Source organism: Canis aureus, chromosome 5 (assembly GCF_053574225.1).
Source record: "Canis aureus isolate CA01 chromosome 5, VMU_Caureus_v.1.0, whole genome shotgun sequence".
NCBI classification, from domain to species: Eukaryota; Metazoa; Chordata; class Mammalia; order Carnivora; family Canidae; genus Canis; species Canis aureus.
Genome location: NC_135615.1, coordinates 83,423,229 through 83,438,140, shown reverse-complemented (window position 1 = coordinate 83,438,140; position 14,912 = coordinate 83,423,229). Strand labels below are relative to the sequence as shown.

Here is a 14,912-nt window from a genome sequence, read left to right as displayed (position 1 = left end):
TCTGCGAGTCAGAGATCATGGCTGGGCTGGGCTGGGCGGGTCGGCTTCACGTGGGGTTGCCGGGGTCTCTCCTGAGGCTGCATGCAGATGGCAGCTAGGCTGACATCCCCGAGGTGGCTTTACTCGTGTGTCTGGTACCTGGGAGCCTGAGACCTCTCTCCATCTCTCTCCGTCTCTCTCTCTCTCTCTCTCTGTCTCTGCACGTGCCTCCCGTCATGTGACTGGCTGGGGCTCCTTCCCCGTGGTGGCGATTCCAAGAATGCTGCGGTAGAAAGGGGGCCCTCGCAGATCTCTTGAGGCCTAAACTCAGGAGTTCCCTAGCATCGCTGCCCTTGGGTTTTATCGGCCAGACGACTGACAAGGACATTGCAATTCCAAGGTCGAGGTACCTGGTCCTCACCTCTCACCTTCTGGGACTGTCCTCCCCAGCACTTCTCACCACCCTGCCTCCTCACCTGTCATTCGGGCCTTGGTTCCTTTATCCCAGAGGGGCCCTCCCTGCACCTTCCCCAAAGCAGCCCCATCACATGTGAGATGGGAAGTATTCCTGCCGGCAACACGACCCACCGCACCCAATTTCCCAGTGAGCCTCCTTCAGACCCCAGAGTTGATCGCTCTTTTGCGCATCCTGCTGCTCGGAAGAAGGGTGGGCTCCACTGGCTTCCCTTTGGGGCTTTCCTGGTGCCCTCGGGTTCCCAGCCCATGGTGATGGGAAGGTAGCAACAGAAGCTTCCAGGAGGCTCTCCTAGAGCTTCGTGGCCCTTTGCGCGGGCTCCTGTCCTGCGTGGCGAACAGGGCTACCCCTCGCCACGGGGAGCTCATGAATATATTTACCTCTGAATTTAAGAACCATAATGGATTGGCATTGGCTCCTGACCTCGCAGAAATATTGAACAAACACGATGTAGGTCTGCAGGGCAATTGCTTTCTTTCTGATTTCCTGGGCTGATGACTATTGATTATCCGCTGCGCACTTTGTTAATCTCCGCGTGCCAGGGCTCGCTCCCCTGCACAGCGCCGCGCAAGGGTCTGGCTTTGTTCGTTTTTCCTGGGATTCGGGGATGTGTATTCTAAACAAGGCTGTTATTCAACAGAGAATTCATCCGGCTTGGCTTTTCTGGCAGCCAGGCTACCGGTGACCTCGCGGAGTGAAGCGACGGGCACGCTCGGTGCAGGGAGTCTGCTCATCCCTAAGAGCTGCCGCGCTGCTGGCGACAGGCGTAGATGAGCTCCCCCTTCGCTGATGCTAATTGCCGTGTACCTGGGGTTAATGATAACTTTGCAATAACAGGTAACATTTAGTTTGTGTCAGGCTCACTGCTAAGTGCTTGACAGGCTTTATCTCATTAATTCCCCCCAATAAACCCACGAGGGAGGCCCTGATACTATCTCATGCATTGTAGATGCCCACAGGGACAGCTTTAGGGTGTGGAGAGGCTTTGGAGCGTCGGAGCCAAACTTTTTTTTTTTTTTTTTTTTTTTGTAGCTAAACATGTTGTCTTCTTTAGGGCTTTTGAACTACTTGTTATTACCTCTGCCTCGAAGCCACGGCCCATCCTTTGCCCTTTGCACTGTGCTTCTCCCTTGTCCTTCAGGTTTCTGCTCACGCGTCACATCTTCAGAGGCCTCCCTCGGCCCACTGGTCCTTCCCAGCCTCCCATCTCTCTCCACCCCCTGCTTGGTGTTATTCCTAGCGATGCTTTTCTATTTGGCGATGTGCAGTGCTCTCCATTCTGGAACATGTGAAAGAGCTAGTCAGTGGGTCCTTTTATGCCTTTGGTAGTTGGAAAATTACCTGTTGGGACACCTGGGTGGCTCCGTGGTGGAGCATCTGCCTTGGGCTCAGGGTGTGATCCCGGGGTCCTGGGATCGAGTCCCGCATCGGGCTCCCACAGGGAGCCTGCTTCTCCCTCTGCCTGTGTCTCTGCCTCTCTCTGTGTCTCTCATGAGTACATAAATTTTAAAAATATTTAGAATAGAAAACTATTAAGTGAACCAGTGTCTCCCACCCACTCACTCAGTGCCTGCATGAGCTTGGCAAGTTCCCCCGGCTGGCCAGAGCCTCAGCTTTCTCATCTGTCAAATGGGGACATTAATTAGAACCTGCCCCAAAGGGTTGGTGGGAGAATTTAAGCGAGGTACTACAAATAAACATCTCAGCTCTTTCATGGCACGTAGGCGTTTAGCCCATCAAAACAGTGTTCTCTTCTAGACACGAAGGATACAGAAACACAGGGAAATTTTAAAATATATGGTGTTAAAAAAAATAAAATAAATAAAATATATGGTGTTTAGCGCCTGACGCACTGTGAGCACTCGGGGGAGCGTTGTGCCTGGTTCTATTCTAAGGACCATGATGATGATCACCGGGCAGGGATGGACTGAGCCCCGATCTCCACTATCGACTGAGGTAGAAACTGATAAAACGTTAAAGATCAAAAGTGTTCTTAAAAAAAAAAAAAAAGTTCTTAATCTTGGCTCGGAGAGGAGGAGGGGCTCAGAGGAGCTGGTGTTTCTGGAAAAGCAGACCCATCTCCTGCGTGCCTGGAGCCGGAGTTCCCGGAGCCGCAGAAGCTGAGGGCGGTGGGGGGCGCGGAGCTCCGGAAGCCCGAGGGTAAATCACCTGCGTTCAAAGGCAGAAAACCTCAGTGTCAAGTGCTGAGAAATCATATCCTCAGTTTTAATACTTCCTCTTCACTACCAGATTCTAAAACGAACCATGGTGCTTTCTTTCTTTTCTTTTCTTTTTTTTTTTAAGATTTTATTGATTTATTCATGAGAGACACACACAGAGAGAGAGAGAGAGAGGCAGAGACCCAGGCAGAGGGAGAAGCAGGCTCCCTGCAGGGAGCCCGATGCAGGACTCGATCCCGGGACCCCGGGGTCATGACCTGGGCCGAAGGCAGACGCTCCACTGCTCAGCCACCCAGGTGCCCCAAATCACGGTCTTTTCTAAGCAAAGCATCAACTTCAGAAGAGAGTATTTCTGACTGCAAACATGGTGCCCCAACAGCCTTTGCAAAAGCGGCATCTGAATGCAGATTGAACAGCCGGGACCCTCACTTACAATGGCACGTGGAGAAGCTGGAGCCGGGGTGGGGGTGGGGGTGGGGGTGCAAACAGGAGGTGGGTTTCTCGGCCTTCAAAGTCACGATGGGCTATGAATGACGAGTCTGTTCGGCTCCCCCTGCCCCGCCCCCCGGGGACCATCTGTACCTTAACACCCATCGAGGCCAGGGGACAACAACCTTTTGGAGCCTCGCCGTCCTAGGTGTAGACCAGAAGTCCAATAGCCCCCATCGCATAGTGCGTTCTGAGAATTCACAAGAAGACAACGCAAGGAAAACGCTTAGCATGACGCCCCGCGCACAGACACACTCAGTAAGTGCAAGCTACTGTAATTTCTTAAATCGATATGAATTCGACCCCCAGGAATAAACCATCCTCAATAGCTGTTAGTTCCCCTGAGGGCTGGGCTCCCGGAGCCGTGCTGTGTCGCGTGCCTTCGAGTCACAGGTCTGCGTCCGGGCAACTCCCCTCTCGCCCCTGAGCCTCAGTGTCCTCCCCCGTACAATGGACGTACGGGGTCACCGCAGTGTCTGGCACCTGTAAAGGACGCCCTGTGTTTGCTGTCGTCGGCATCAAATTAGTATTAGTTGGACCAGGAGTCGTTACGGAGCTCGGAATGAGCCGGCCACCCTCTTTGGGCAAATGCATTCACCTGCGAGCGAGCAGCCGCTTGTTCATGGTCCCGAGCTCCCCATCGACACGCGCCTCCCGTGACCTACAAGTGTGCTCTCCCGTTGGAGTCACTGAAGAGGCTTACAAAAGCCTTTATTATTACATAAAATAATAAATATGCCGAGGCTCCTGTGGCAACGGCGATCTCATTAGGTTTTTGCTCTTAATCAAAGGAGTCCAAGTTTAAGAACTCTTAGTGTGTTTCCTGATGAAGGCCATTTGTGGTTTCCCCGAGTCGCTGGAGGAACCCCAGAGTGGAGGCTGCCCCCCAACCTTGTGCAAATGTTCTCATTATGGATTATGGTAGAAGGCCTGGTCGCATCCTCGGAGGGGTTCCTTATTCCCCGACAGCCCTGCTAAACTTTGTTGGCTGATAACCCCGTCCCCTCCACAGTCCCAGCAGACAGAGGCAACACCAAGGACTCCAGCCTCCTTTCCCTTGGCGAGAGCTTCTCAAAGGACTCAGGACGGCTAGCCGCCGGGGCCAGCGTGAAAAAGAGAAAATTGCTGCCCTAGAGTGGCTGGCTGGCCTTGGAACGCACCGCCAAGCCCCAGCTCAGATCGGCCCTAACATGTCAGAATGTGATGAGGCTGATATTTGGAGTTTGCTACTGAACATAGTCTCCGTAAAATGCCATTTCCAGCACCTAATACCTGTCTGGGGAGAGATCAGAACATTTAGTTTTAATCTTAAAGGTCATGCAGGAATTCATCCTAATAATGGAGCCCAAAGCCAGGGAAATCTCACCAACGAGATTCAGCTCCTCTTTCAGACAGAGCCACTGCGAAGGGGAAGAGTCCGTGTGCACAGAGCTGATAAAGACCAACTGGCCTTTTCAAGGTGACCCTGAGAAGCCAGGTGTGGTCCGACTTCTGCTCCCGAATGTCGCATCTGCAAAACCAGCACCCCGGGCGGGCATAGATGCCTACGTTCGTGCATTAATATTGAACAAAAATTCAACTTTGTGCCAGGTCCTGAGCTAGACCCCAGAGATAAGCTACGAAAAAGGCACACTCTTTGTCCTCAAGAGGAAAATTGCCTGCCAAGCCAAGGAAACAGAAAAATGCTAAGAAATGATCCCCGTACTGTCATATAAAGGGGAAAACACCATGGCTTGCCTGAAAATGTCACAGAGGGCTTCCTGTAGGAGGTGGGCCTGAGCTGAGGGTTTGGCATTTTCTGGCAAGCTGGTATGGTTCCTGGCAGAGGGGGAAGCCTGGAAGCAGAGGGACCTGGCCTGGCGGGGAGCAAGGGGGGGGGCGCGGCATGAGGCTGAGTCTGGAGCCAGCGGGAAACCCTGAAGGGACACTGGTGGGATTCACGGAGTCCAGCACAGGGCAGCCCCCTGGACCCCCATAATGCACATTTTCGCCCTTCTCTCGGAAACTTTATTATTGACCAAACGCAGTGGGCACCAGGCTCAGCGCCTCTCAGTTCAAGTTCTTGAGGGAGAATCTCAGTGGATGGCCTGGGTCAGGCGTTCACCTGGCATCCAGTCAGCTCCGGCCTGATGATGCCCCATGACAAGTGCGCGTGGCTGCTGGGCCTTACCTTGTGCACAGAAAGGAGTCGTCAGGGAGGCCCCCTCTCGTACAGCGCTGTACACGGTTGCCATTCGCCCTCAGCAGGGCCCCGACCTCAGTGACCTTCCTGCGCTGACCTTGCCCTCTGCCTTGTCCATCTCTTCTCCATCTGGCCTCCTGCAGACCTCAGAAGCACCTCTCCGTCTTAGCCCTGACACAACACGTACCCCCTCTGAGCCTCAGGCTTCTCCGTCCTAAAATGGACACGAAAATAACACCTGTCTTGTACAAGTGTTGTGAATTCGCACTCGGCTCTTAGCCCATACGTAGAATGGTTGCGTGCTTTTATTGTTATTGGTGTCGTGGTGGCAAGTGTTCCTCGCTGCCCGGCTGGGCTTCGGGACAGCAAATGGCCCAGAGCCCTGGGAGGGGGTGGAAGACGAGGGCTTTGGAGCCAGCCGGATCTGGACGGACACCGCAGCCCCGCCCCTGAGTGTCTGGGCGACAAGTTACTCAACGTCTCTGGGCTTGTTTTCTCATTTGCAGAATGAGGGCAGTAATGATGGTCTTGCAGAATCCTTGACAGGATCACATGAGGGCACTGCACCTGCTATGCTTAGCAAAATGCCTGGTAAATAGTAGGTTTTCTTTTCTCTCTTTTTTCTTTTTGTAATTCATTCATGAGAGACACAGAGAGAGAGAGAGGCAGAGACCCAGGCAGAGGGAGAAGCAGGCTCCATGCAGGGAGCCCGATGTGGGACTCGATCCCGGGACCCCAGGGTCATGGCCTGAGCTGAAGGCAGCTGCTCAACCACTGAGCCACCCGGGCGCCCCAATAGTAGGCTTTCAATAAAAGGGAATTCTTATCATTATTACTATCATCTCATCATTCTAATAATTATAACTCTTATTATTAAACCACTTGGTCAAAGAAACTCTACGTAGGAGCATGACTCCCTGCCTCCATCGTAACCATGGTCTAAATCAGATGAACTTTCGGAATCTGACGTCACTTCTGTCTCGGGCACCTGCGATCCTGGTTGGTGATTAACCATTCCGGCTCACACGCCTCCTCTCGCTGGCGACTCTGTAGCTAATGTTTTCTGAGCTGGGCGGCGCTGTCATTGGCGTCAAGGGCATCTGCATGTAGTTTGAGGAGCGCCGCTGGGGTTTTTGCATACGGCACCGGAGCGATTCTGAATTTGGAGCACACAATCCCTCAGTCATGGGTTCTCCGGGAGAGAACACGGAGCCGAAACCCCACACTGGGCCAAACCAGGCCTGGTGATTTGGCACCTTGAATGGATTGCAGGAAAATTAAGCTCAAATAAGGAGCCACTGTAAGCGCATTTCATTTTATCTGCCATTTACAGGGAAAGGCCACTGCGTTGCATCTAAATAACCTGATTCCTGTCTTTAAAATGCACTCGCTCGCTCCCTCTCCCAACTCACTAAATCAGGATAAAGAAAAAAAAAACCTTTGTGTATAGAGCAGTGCCTGAACAATTTGCACACCCTGTAATTCTCAGGTAACCCCGGCACCCTCCCCTGCACTCCTGCGAGACATTTAATAGAAGGATATTGTGCTGACATCTCCTATTGTAACAATACTGTTGCTCTACAGAAGTATGCCAGGGTGAATTTTCTAGTAAGCAGTGAACTGCCAGTAGAAGTGCTGCAAAATTACCCATTTCTGAGCTAATGAACAGCATACATTTAGGGATAAGAGTCAACACTTTGAATCGTGTTCTTCTGCTTATTAAGTTCTGAGTCTTGATTCCAGCATCTTTAGATTTGGACTGAGTTAGGCATGTTTTGCAGACGTCTTTCCAAATAGCCCGTCTTGGTCCTCTTCCTGGAAGGCAGTATTTCCCAGCGGTTAAACCCACAGACGCGGAGCTTGGATTCTCCGGATTCCGGTCCTGTTTTGGCCACTTTCTGTCCATGTGCCCTTGAATGTGTTGATACCAGTAAGAGCCAGTACATGTATTAACATGAATATTGCGCTTTACCTGTACTAAGGAGTATTTTAAGTACTTTTTCTGTATGTCGATACCTTAGGTTTACAAGACTACGAGGTAGATATTTTTCTTATTATTTCCATATTACAAGTAGAAAATCAAGGCACAGTGAAGTTGGATAACTTGCCCAGAGTCAAGATCCAGGTATAACCAAGCTGGCATTTGAACCAGGGATCTTGCCTCTGGAATCCCTGCTCTTGCCTAGAGTGCTTGGCTTATTCCCTTTGAGCGTCATCTTTCCCATCCATAAAATGACAGCAATACTAATATCTGCTTCTGGGATTGTTTTTCAGATTAAATGTTACAGCAAATGCACGTAAAGAGCTTAGCATGCTGCCTGGAATATAGTATGAGCTCAGTTACTTTGGCTGCTCCGTGATTAATAGCTGCTTTGCGGGGCCTGTCCTGTGCATGACTCCAGGGGCACCCTCGGGGACCTTCCGCTCTGGGTCCTAGATGACTGGACCCCTGGAGCTTTGCAACACAACAGCCCTGTTGACCCGCATTGTTCAGGGTGGCTCGGAGTGGGTAGAGGCAGGAGGGAATCCCCAGTAGCCCAGGGAGGAGATGGTGAGGCCTGACCAGGGAAGTGGGGAAAGCACAAGGGGAACCAATTCCATAGAAGCATCATTATCAGTGATTCAACATTTTTGAAAGATCACCCAGGCTTCGGACGATGTCGGTGGCCCCAGAAGAAAACCAAGCCAATCAGCAGTGAGAGCCAGGCCTCTGTGCAGGACCCACTATATAGTTTTCATGCAAAAAGTATGAAGAAATTCAGGGCCCTTGGGTGGCTCAGTCAGTTGAGCGTCTGACTCTTGATATGGCTCAGGTCATGATCTCAGGTTTGTGAGATCCAGACCCCCATCAGACTCCGCACTGAGCATGGAGCCTGCGTAAGATTGTCTCCCTCTTGGGATGCCTGGATGGCTCAGCGGTTGAGCATCTGCCTCCAGCTCAGGGCATGACCCCGGGGTCCCAGGATCGAGTCCCGTGTCGGGCTCCCTGCATGGAGCCTGCTTCTCCCTCTGCCTGTGTCTCTGCCTCTCTCTGTGTGTCTCTCATGAATAAATAAGTGAAATAAAATAAGATACTCTCCCTCTCCCTCTGCCTCTCCCTGACGCCACTTGCACACACAGACTCTTTTTCTCAAACAAACAAAAAAAAAAAAGTAAGAATTTCAAGGCAGAAGCAGGGCACCTGGGTGGCTCAGTTCGATAAGCATCTGCCATTAGCTCAGGTCATGGTCCCAGGGTCCTGGGATGGAGCCCCACATTGCTTTGCTGAGCAGAGAACCCGCCTCTCCCTCCGCCCCTCCGCCCCAGGTTGTTTTCTCTCTAGCTCTTTCAAATAAATAAATAAAATCTTAAAAAAAAAATTAAAAAAAAAAGAATTTCAAGAGAGGAACAGCAGAATGTTAAGCCCAGCCCGGAGCGCTTCTAAGCATGGGGTCCTGTGCAGCTGCATGGGTCACGTGCCCGGGAAGCCTGCCCTGCCTCTCTATGGCTGTCCCACCCCCAAACCTGTGGACTAGAGATGGGGCTAACGTGGCTCCGGGCCTCCGATCTCGTGAGCTCATCTCTTGGTTGGCTTCAGATTGCTCCCTCCAGGAGCGTCCTGAAAGACAGGCATGCAGGTGGAAAAAGATGGTTTGGACTGCAACTGGAGACGGGCACATAAGAGAAATCTTTAGCCCAGATGGATTGTGATTAAGCACAGATACTAAGGAGCACTCCGGGGAAGCTGGAATGGGTAAATTGAATTCTTGGGGAGGCAGCTCACAGAACCTTGAGGAACGGTGTCTGTCCAAGAAGACGGATGCAGCACAAACACGTAGGAGGCTGCTTTTCCCTGTATCCGGCCGTGAGAGTGATGAGGCGTGGGTGGCGGGCACCTGTCTGCATGAATAAAAGATGCCCAGAGATGCAGTCAACACCGAGCGCGCCCAGGGCCCCCTGTCAAAGCACCTGATGCAGAGGCCTGGCCACAACGAGTCCACTCCTGCCAACACCCACCTGCCAGCCTGGAGATGGCTTTTCTTCTGCAGCTGCACCGTCTTTAAGATGGTTGAGCATGTGGACAGGTCGGGCCCAAGAAGGGCAGCGGTGCCGTCTGCGGCGCATGGACAGACAGATCTGGATGCCCCTAGGTTAAGATTTCCAACAGAGAACTGATTTGCAGCCCCCCGCCCCCGCACTTATGTGTGGGAGATAAGTCCCAAGTCCCCCGTGGATGCTTGAGGTCGCGGCAGGACCGGCCCGTATCTATACTCTTTATTTCCCTCTACGCACATACCCGTGATCGTGTTTAATTTAGAAATGAGGCCAGTACGAGATGATATGACAGTGACAGGTTTGACAGTGGAGTGTAATGATAGACACGATGTGAGTGTGGCCTCTCTCTCCCAAAGTATCTGATTGTGCTGTATCACCCTTCTTCTCGGGATGATGGAGGATGAAAAAGTGCCTCCGTGATGGGATGAAATGAGGTGAACGACGTAGGCTTCGTGATGCAGCGTTAGGCTGTGACGGAGCGGCCGGACGCGACGTCAGGACGAGGGCCATCTGCTTCCAGACCGCGGCCGGCCACGGGCAACGAAAACCACGGAGAAGGGCACTACGGCCCACAGGCCGTTGCCTTACCCGGATGGGCACCACGGACTTCCCGCCAGCGCTCAGCCGTCGCCTGGCTCTTCCCTGGCGGAGTCCTGAAGGAATGAGACACTGGACGGGTCAGTTTGGATGTGGAGATGAGGGTCTGACCTGCCCGGAGCATGCATTCATTCATTCGTTCGTTCATTCATTTGTCAGTTCTTGCATCCATTCTCTCATCTACTATTCTGAGCATCTCCCGGGGGTCAGGCCTACCAAAGCTGAGTGCCTTCAGGGCACGAGATGCCAGGGATCTGGGGGCCGAGGTTACAGGGAGGGCTCCCCCCAGCAAACCTGGCCTGCCTTGCAATTTAGAACCAGAACCACCCCTGGAGCTGGGGGGTGGGCAGGCGGAAGGGAAGGACGCACCTGATCAAGTCAGTCCCAGGTGACAGCCTGAAACAGACCAAATCCACCTCCTTCCAAGCAGCTGGAACTTACCGTCCTTCTCCGCAGCCTCCACGCGCCCTCCTTTGTGGCCGCCTGAAGCGTGTCCCAGCCACGGAGCCGTGCTCCTGCCCGTGCCCCCGCCCGTCACGGGGCTCGCCCTCCTTCGAAGCCCATCTCGGGGCCTCGGCTCAGGCCTGGGTCCCTGTAACCAGGTGGGATGTCGCCTCCCAGGATTCCCCTTGGAAGTGAAGCAGCAGAGCCTCTCGCTGCCCGCGGCGCGTTGTGCCTCCCGCCGGACTTGTTTGCTCCCTGGTCCTCCTCGCCGCTCTTCCTCGGAGGCGAAGGCCCCATCTCACCATCTCTCGGGACCCCCAAGGCCGGGACAGTATCCGGCGTGCCGCGAGTATGCTTGCGTCGCTAACGTTTATCCTCTGGCTGAACGTGCTCCCGGGCTCGACAGGTGACACCCCCGGCCCCCTCTTTTCCGAAGGAGTCTTTTGTTTGTTTCCGTTCCTTGTGGAATATGGTCTCGCGTACCGCCGTCGCCGCATCTCGGTGTCCCCTGCGTTGCCTGACCCAGGGAGGGATATGGAATAGGGGGCTTTTTCCGCCCTTTTTACTGTGATGTGATTCGCATACCATAAAACTTGCCGTTTTGAAGGGTGCGATTCAGTGGTCTTTAGTGTATTCACGAGGTTGGGCAACCGCCGCTGCTCTCTGATTCCAGAACGTTTGCAGCATCCTAAAAAGTACGGGGGCTCGTTGCTAACTTTAAGTCTATGACAGTGCTCTTGTTTGGAAATCGCTGGTGTCGCGATCCAAACCCCGGCAGCTGGGACCAGGTCTCCTGAAGGTGCCGGGGCTCGCTGGTCCCACCCGTCGGGCTCCCCCAGCTTCCCAGCCTTTTCCCCATCGCAGCCCCACTCCCTCCCCTGCTGACCGAGGCGGAGGACAGAACTCCCCGCTTGCAACGGCCTTGGCCTTGAGATGTGTCCAAATCATCAAAAGTGATCCCTCGTTGAACTCGGTGCTCGCCGCTCCTCTGTTTGGACGGCGTGTCTCCCGGCATGAAGCTTTCATGCCCCGGGAACCGGAGCTCGCACCAGGAACCTTGACTTGGCCTCATGAAGAAGGAAGGGGCGGGGGCGTCTCCCTGCCGGCGGGTGGGGGTGGGGGGTAGCCTGGATGAGTGGTGGTGGCCGCACCCGAAGCCTTCGCAAGTGAACACCCATGTCAGAGGCCACTCAACCTTCTCCTGCTTCTGTCCTGAAATCCCACTCCTGAGCCCCGTCCCCAGGGAAGTCTTCCCAGACTTGTCCGTTAGCTCCACTGAAAACGCCCCTCGTCGGCTCTGGGGGGCCAGTGAGCCCACGTGCCGGGCCACTTAGCATCGTGGGACTTCGAACGCCTGCCGGCAGGGCCCCGATGCAGGAATGTCACCCTAGTCACTGGACCCGTGTCCCATCCTTGTCACCTCCCTCCACTTGCCCACGAAGCTCCCAACCCCGCTGCAGTGAAGATGCCCAGGACTCCACTGAGGACCCCAGCGCGGGCTCAGTCCCTGCTTAAGGAGGTGGCCAAGCTTCCAGAACATCCGAGGCCTAATCCGTCCCCCGCCCCCGGCCCACGGGCCACGCTCACCTGATGCACCAGGACAGAAGCAGCCGCCGCCAGCCTTTCATGTCTGCGCTCGCACGGCCTCCCCGCGGCCACGCGTTCGATCCCACGGCGCGGACTGCAGGTTACTGTCGCTGCCACCGTCTCTGGCCTTGGGGGTGGGATTTCTGGAGGAACAGCCACCTTAGCCTGTGCAACCTCAGTCAGTGCTGAGGGCACTTGGTTGTCACTACTGTGACCGTCCTTACGAAACACCTGCTCTGGCCCCTCTCACGCCCGTCCCGCTGATTCTCATCTTCACAGACCCGTCCTCACGCCTGCCCGCCCCCAAAGTGCAGCGCTGCCTTTGGCTGTCAGATGTGGGGCAGGAGCAGGGATTGCTACCTGGTGGAAAGGATGGAGAACGCAGAGGGGGCCAGCCGCTCATTCATCCCGTCGGCGGCTATTTATGGAGCACCTACTATGTGCCAGCCGCTCTGCTGGGTGTTAAGGGGACAAAACTGCACAAGACCGTGTGCCTGCCCCCAACCCTGCCCAGCCCAGCAGGCAGGCAGACATCAGTGACCACACCGAGGGGGAGGAGTTTTGCAGCCACCTGCAAGGTGCAGTGGAACCCAGAGGGTCTCCCACCTCCACCTGGAGGTTAGGGTGTCTCCACCAGGAGAGGAACCTTACCAGCATCATGAGGAACTAGTAGGTGCACAACATGGAACAGGGTGTTCCAAGCACAGGGAACAGCATGTGGGCAAGGGAAAGGCACGGGGCGCAGCGTGCATTTGAGTCGCGGCCCGTGGGGTTTTGCCGGGAAAGCGGACACATGAGGGTCATGCCAGCGGGGTCTGCGTGCTGTGCCCAGGCAGCACCGCTCTTGATGGCTTTCTGCAGGAGACAGATGGGCACGGACGCCCCTCGGCAGGGCTGTGGAGGAGGTGGGGCTTCAGGAGGGGACCTCCAGGGACCTCCAGTGGCCCCAGCAACAAATGATGAGGCCTTGGTGGTGGCGTCTCTGGGGCTCACCAGGCTTTGTTGGACTGAGGAGGAGAAGCTCTGAAGGAGCCCCGAGGACCCGTAGCACTTCCCCAGTTTCCTCTGAGGAAATGTCCCCCACCCCGCGCAGTTGAGTCGTCAGGGGTTGGAGTCTGGGGTCGTATCAGCTGCCTTCAAACCCCTGCCCTTCCACCTGTGAGCTGTGTGACCTCAAACAAGTGATTTGGCCTCTCTGTGTGACTGTTTGGGTGGCTGTGAGATGGACGGGAGGGAGGTGAGGGTATCCAGTCACGGGGCGCTGTGTGCATGACCCGAGCGTGTCTGTGTGTGTGTAAAGTGCATGGCGCACAGTAAGTGCTCAGTAAATATTTGCTCTCATTGTCCCTACTTTGCCTTCCTTACTCTGTGCGGCTCAAGACAGATCAGAAGAGGGCCCGGTTTACGTTTGAAGCCAGTGTGGGCGACTGGGGGGCTCGGGGCTGATCCTCTGCCTTCGGCTCAGGCCGTGACCCCGGGGTCCCGGGATCGAGTCCCGCATCGGGCTCCCTGCAGGGAGCCTGCTTCTCCCTCTGCCTGTGTCTCTGCCTCTCTCTCTGGGTCTCTCATGAATAATAAGATCTTGAAGTCGGCGACAAGTTTGGACATAAGGGAGCCCGGGGCAGCCCCTCTGGCTGGTCCCTCTTTGGCCAACAAGCCTTCCCATCACAGGCCGTGCACCCCACCCCCGTCAGCACCCATGAACCCGCACAGCCCGCAGCCTCCACTTGAGGAAATTAAAAACTGGATTGGTTTTCTTCAGTGTAATCAAAAGTAATACTACAGGGCCCGACCTTTTGTTCCCCAGCAATTATGTAGGTGGCATTTACTGAATGTCACCTCGAGCCCCTGCTCCTAAAGATGCAGCCCAGCATCTCCCCCAGTGGCACCCCCAGCCCGTTCCCGACACAGCTCTCTGGTCTTCTTGCAACCTTTTGGGGGCCGGGAGCAGGGGTCGCTCACTTCCTGGAAGGCCCACCGGGAGTTTCAGGCTTGACTCTAAAGCAGGTGACAGTTACGAACCAAAAGAGGTGTCGAGATCCTTAAAAATTCCCATGGCATCCAGATGAAATCTCGGTCAACTGTCACTGGAGCATCTGCCACCAGGATCATTCCTGACAGAGGGCAGGGGACCCCTGGACTCGGGGCCCTGCTGCCCCAAAGGGGCGGCCTCCCCTGCCAGGTGGGTACAGCCAGGGCCGTGCCACCAAGGGTTTAACAGCCAGCTCTCCCCAGGATTGGGGCGGGGGGCGGTGCTGCTCACAGGGACCCCCACTTCCCTCAGGGTAAATACTTCAGCTGCTGACTTGATGTCCCTGATGGTGCAGCCGGGACACGGTGAGCCCCTTGCGGGGACAGGGAGCTGACTGCAGCACAGCGCCCGATAGGACAGCGGCCCGTCCCTCCCAGGCCCTAAGGGAGTGAGAAGCAGGGCGTGCGTACGGGGACCCTGTGACCAACTGCCTGCGAGCACCACCCGGGGCCCCAGGGCAGGCCGGGTACGAGCACCCACCGCGGCCCCAGGGCAGGCCGGGCACGGGCACAGGCCCAGCTGCAATCTTTGTCCTGCATGCAGGGCGCAGAGTCGGTGGCCACCTGGTGCTTGGAGCTCGGCTCAAAAGCCTTTTTTATTGTCCCATTCACAGACTTGCCACCCTCCCTGCAAGTTAGGCTTATTTTCGAGTTCAAGCTTCATGGCACTGTTGAAGTGCACTCTCTCCACCCACCCATCAGAACCTCTGAAATAGAACCTAAATTTGCCCGATCTCGCTCCTTCCGACTGCCCTGTGGGATCTGGTTCCCTCTGCTCTTCAGCCCTCATCCCCTGCCTCGTGCTCATTCTGTGCAGCCTCTGGCCTCCTTGCGAGTCCTGTGACATGTCAACGGCTCTCCTCCCGCAGGGCCTTTGCACCTGCTGGGCGTGCCTCTCCTCGTCCTCCCATCG

At 55.1% G+C, this 14,912-nt stretch overlaps 1 protein-coding gene across 5 annotated transcripts in view; it reads left to right on the top strand.

The window, feature by feature from the left end:
* KAZN (kazrin, periplakin interacting protein) overlaps positions 1 to 14,912 on the top strand; it is a 1,010,042-nt gene that overhangs the window by 745,121 nt on the left and 250,009 nt on the right. The gene's annotated exons all lie outside the window — the stretch shown is intronic.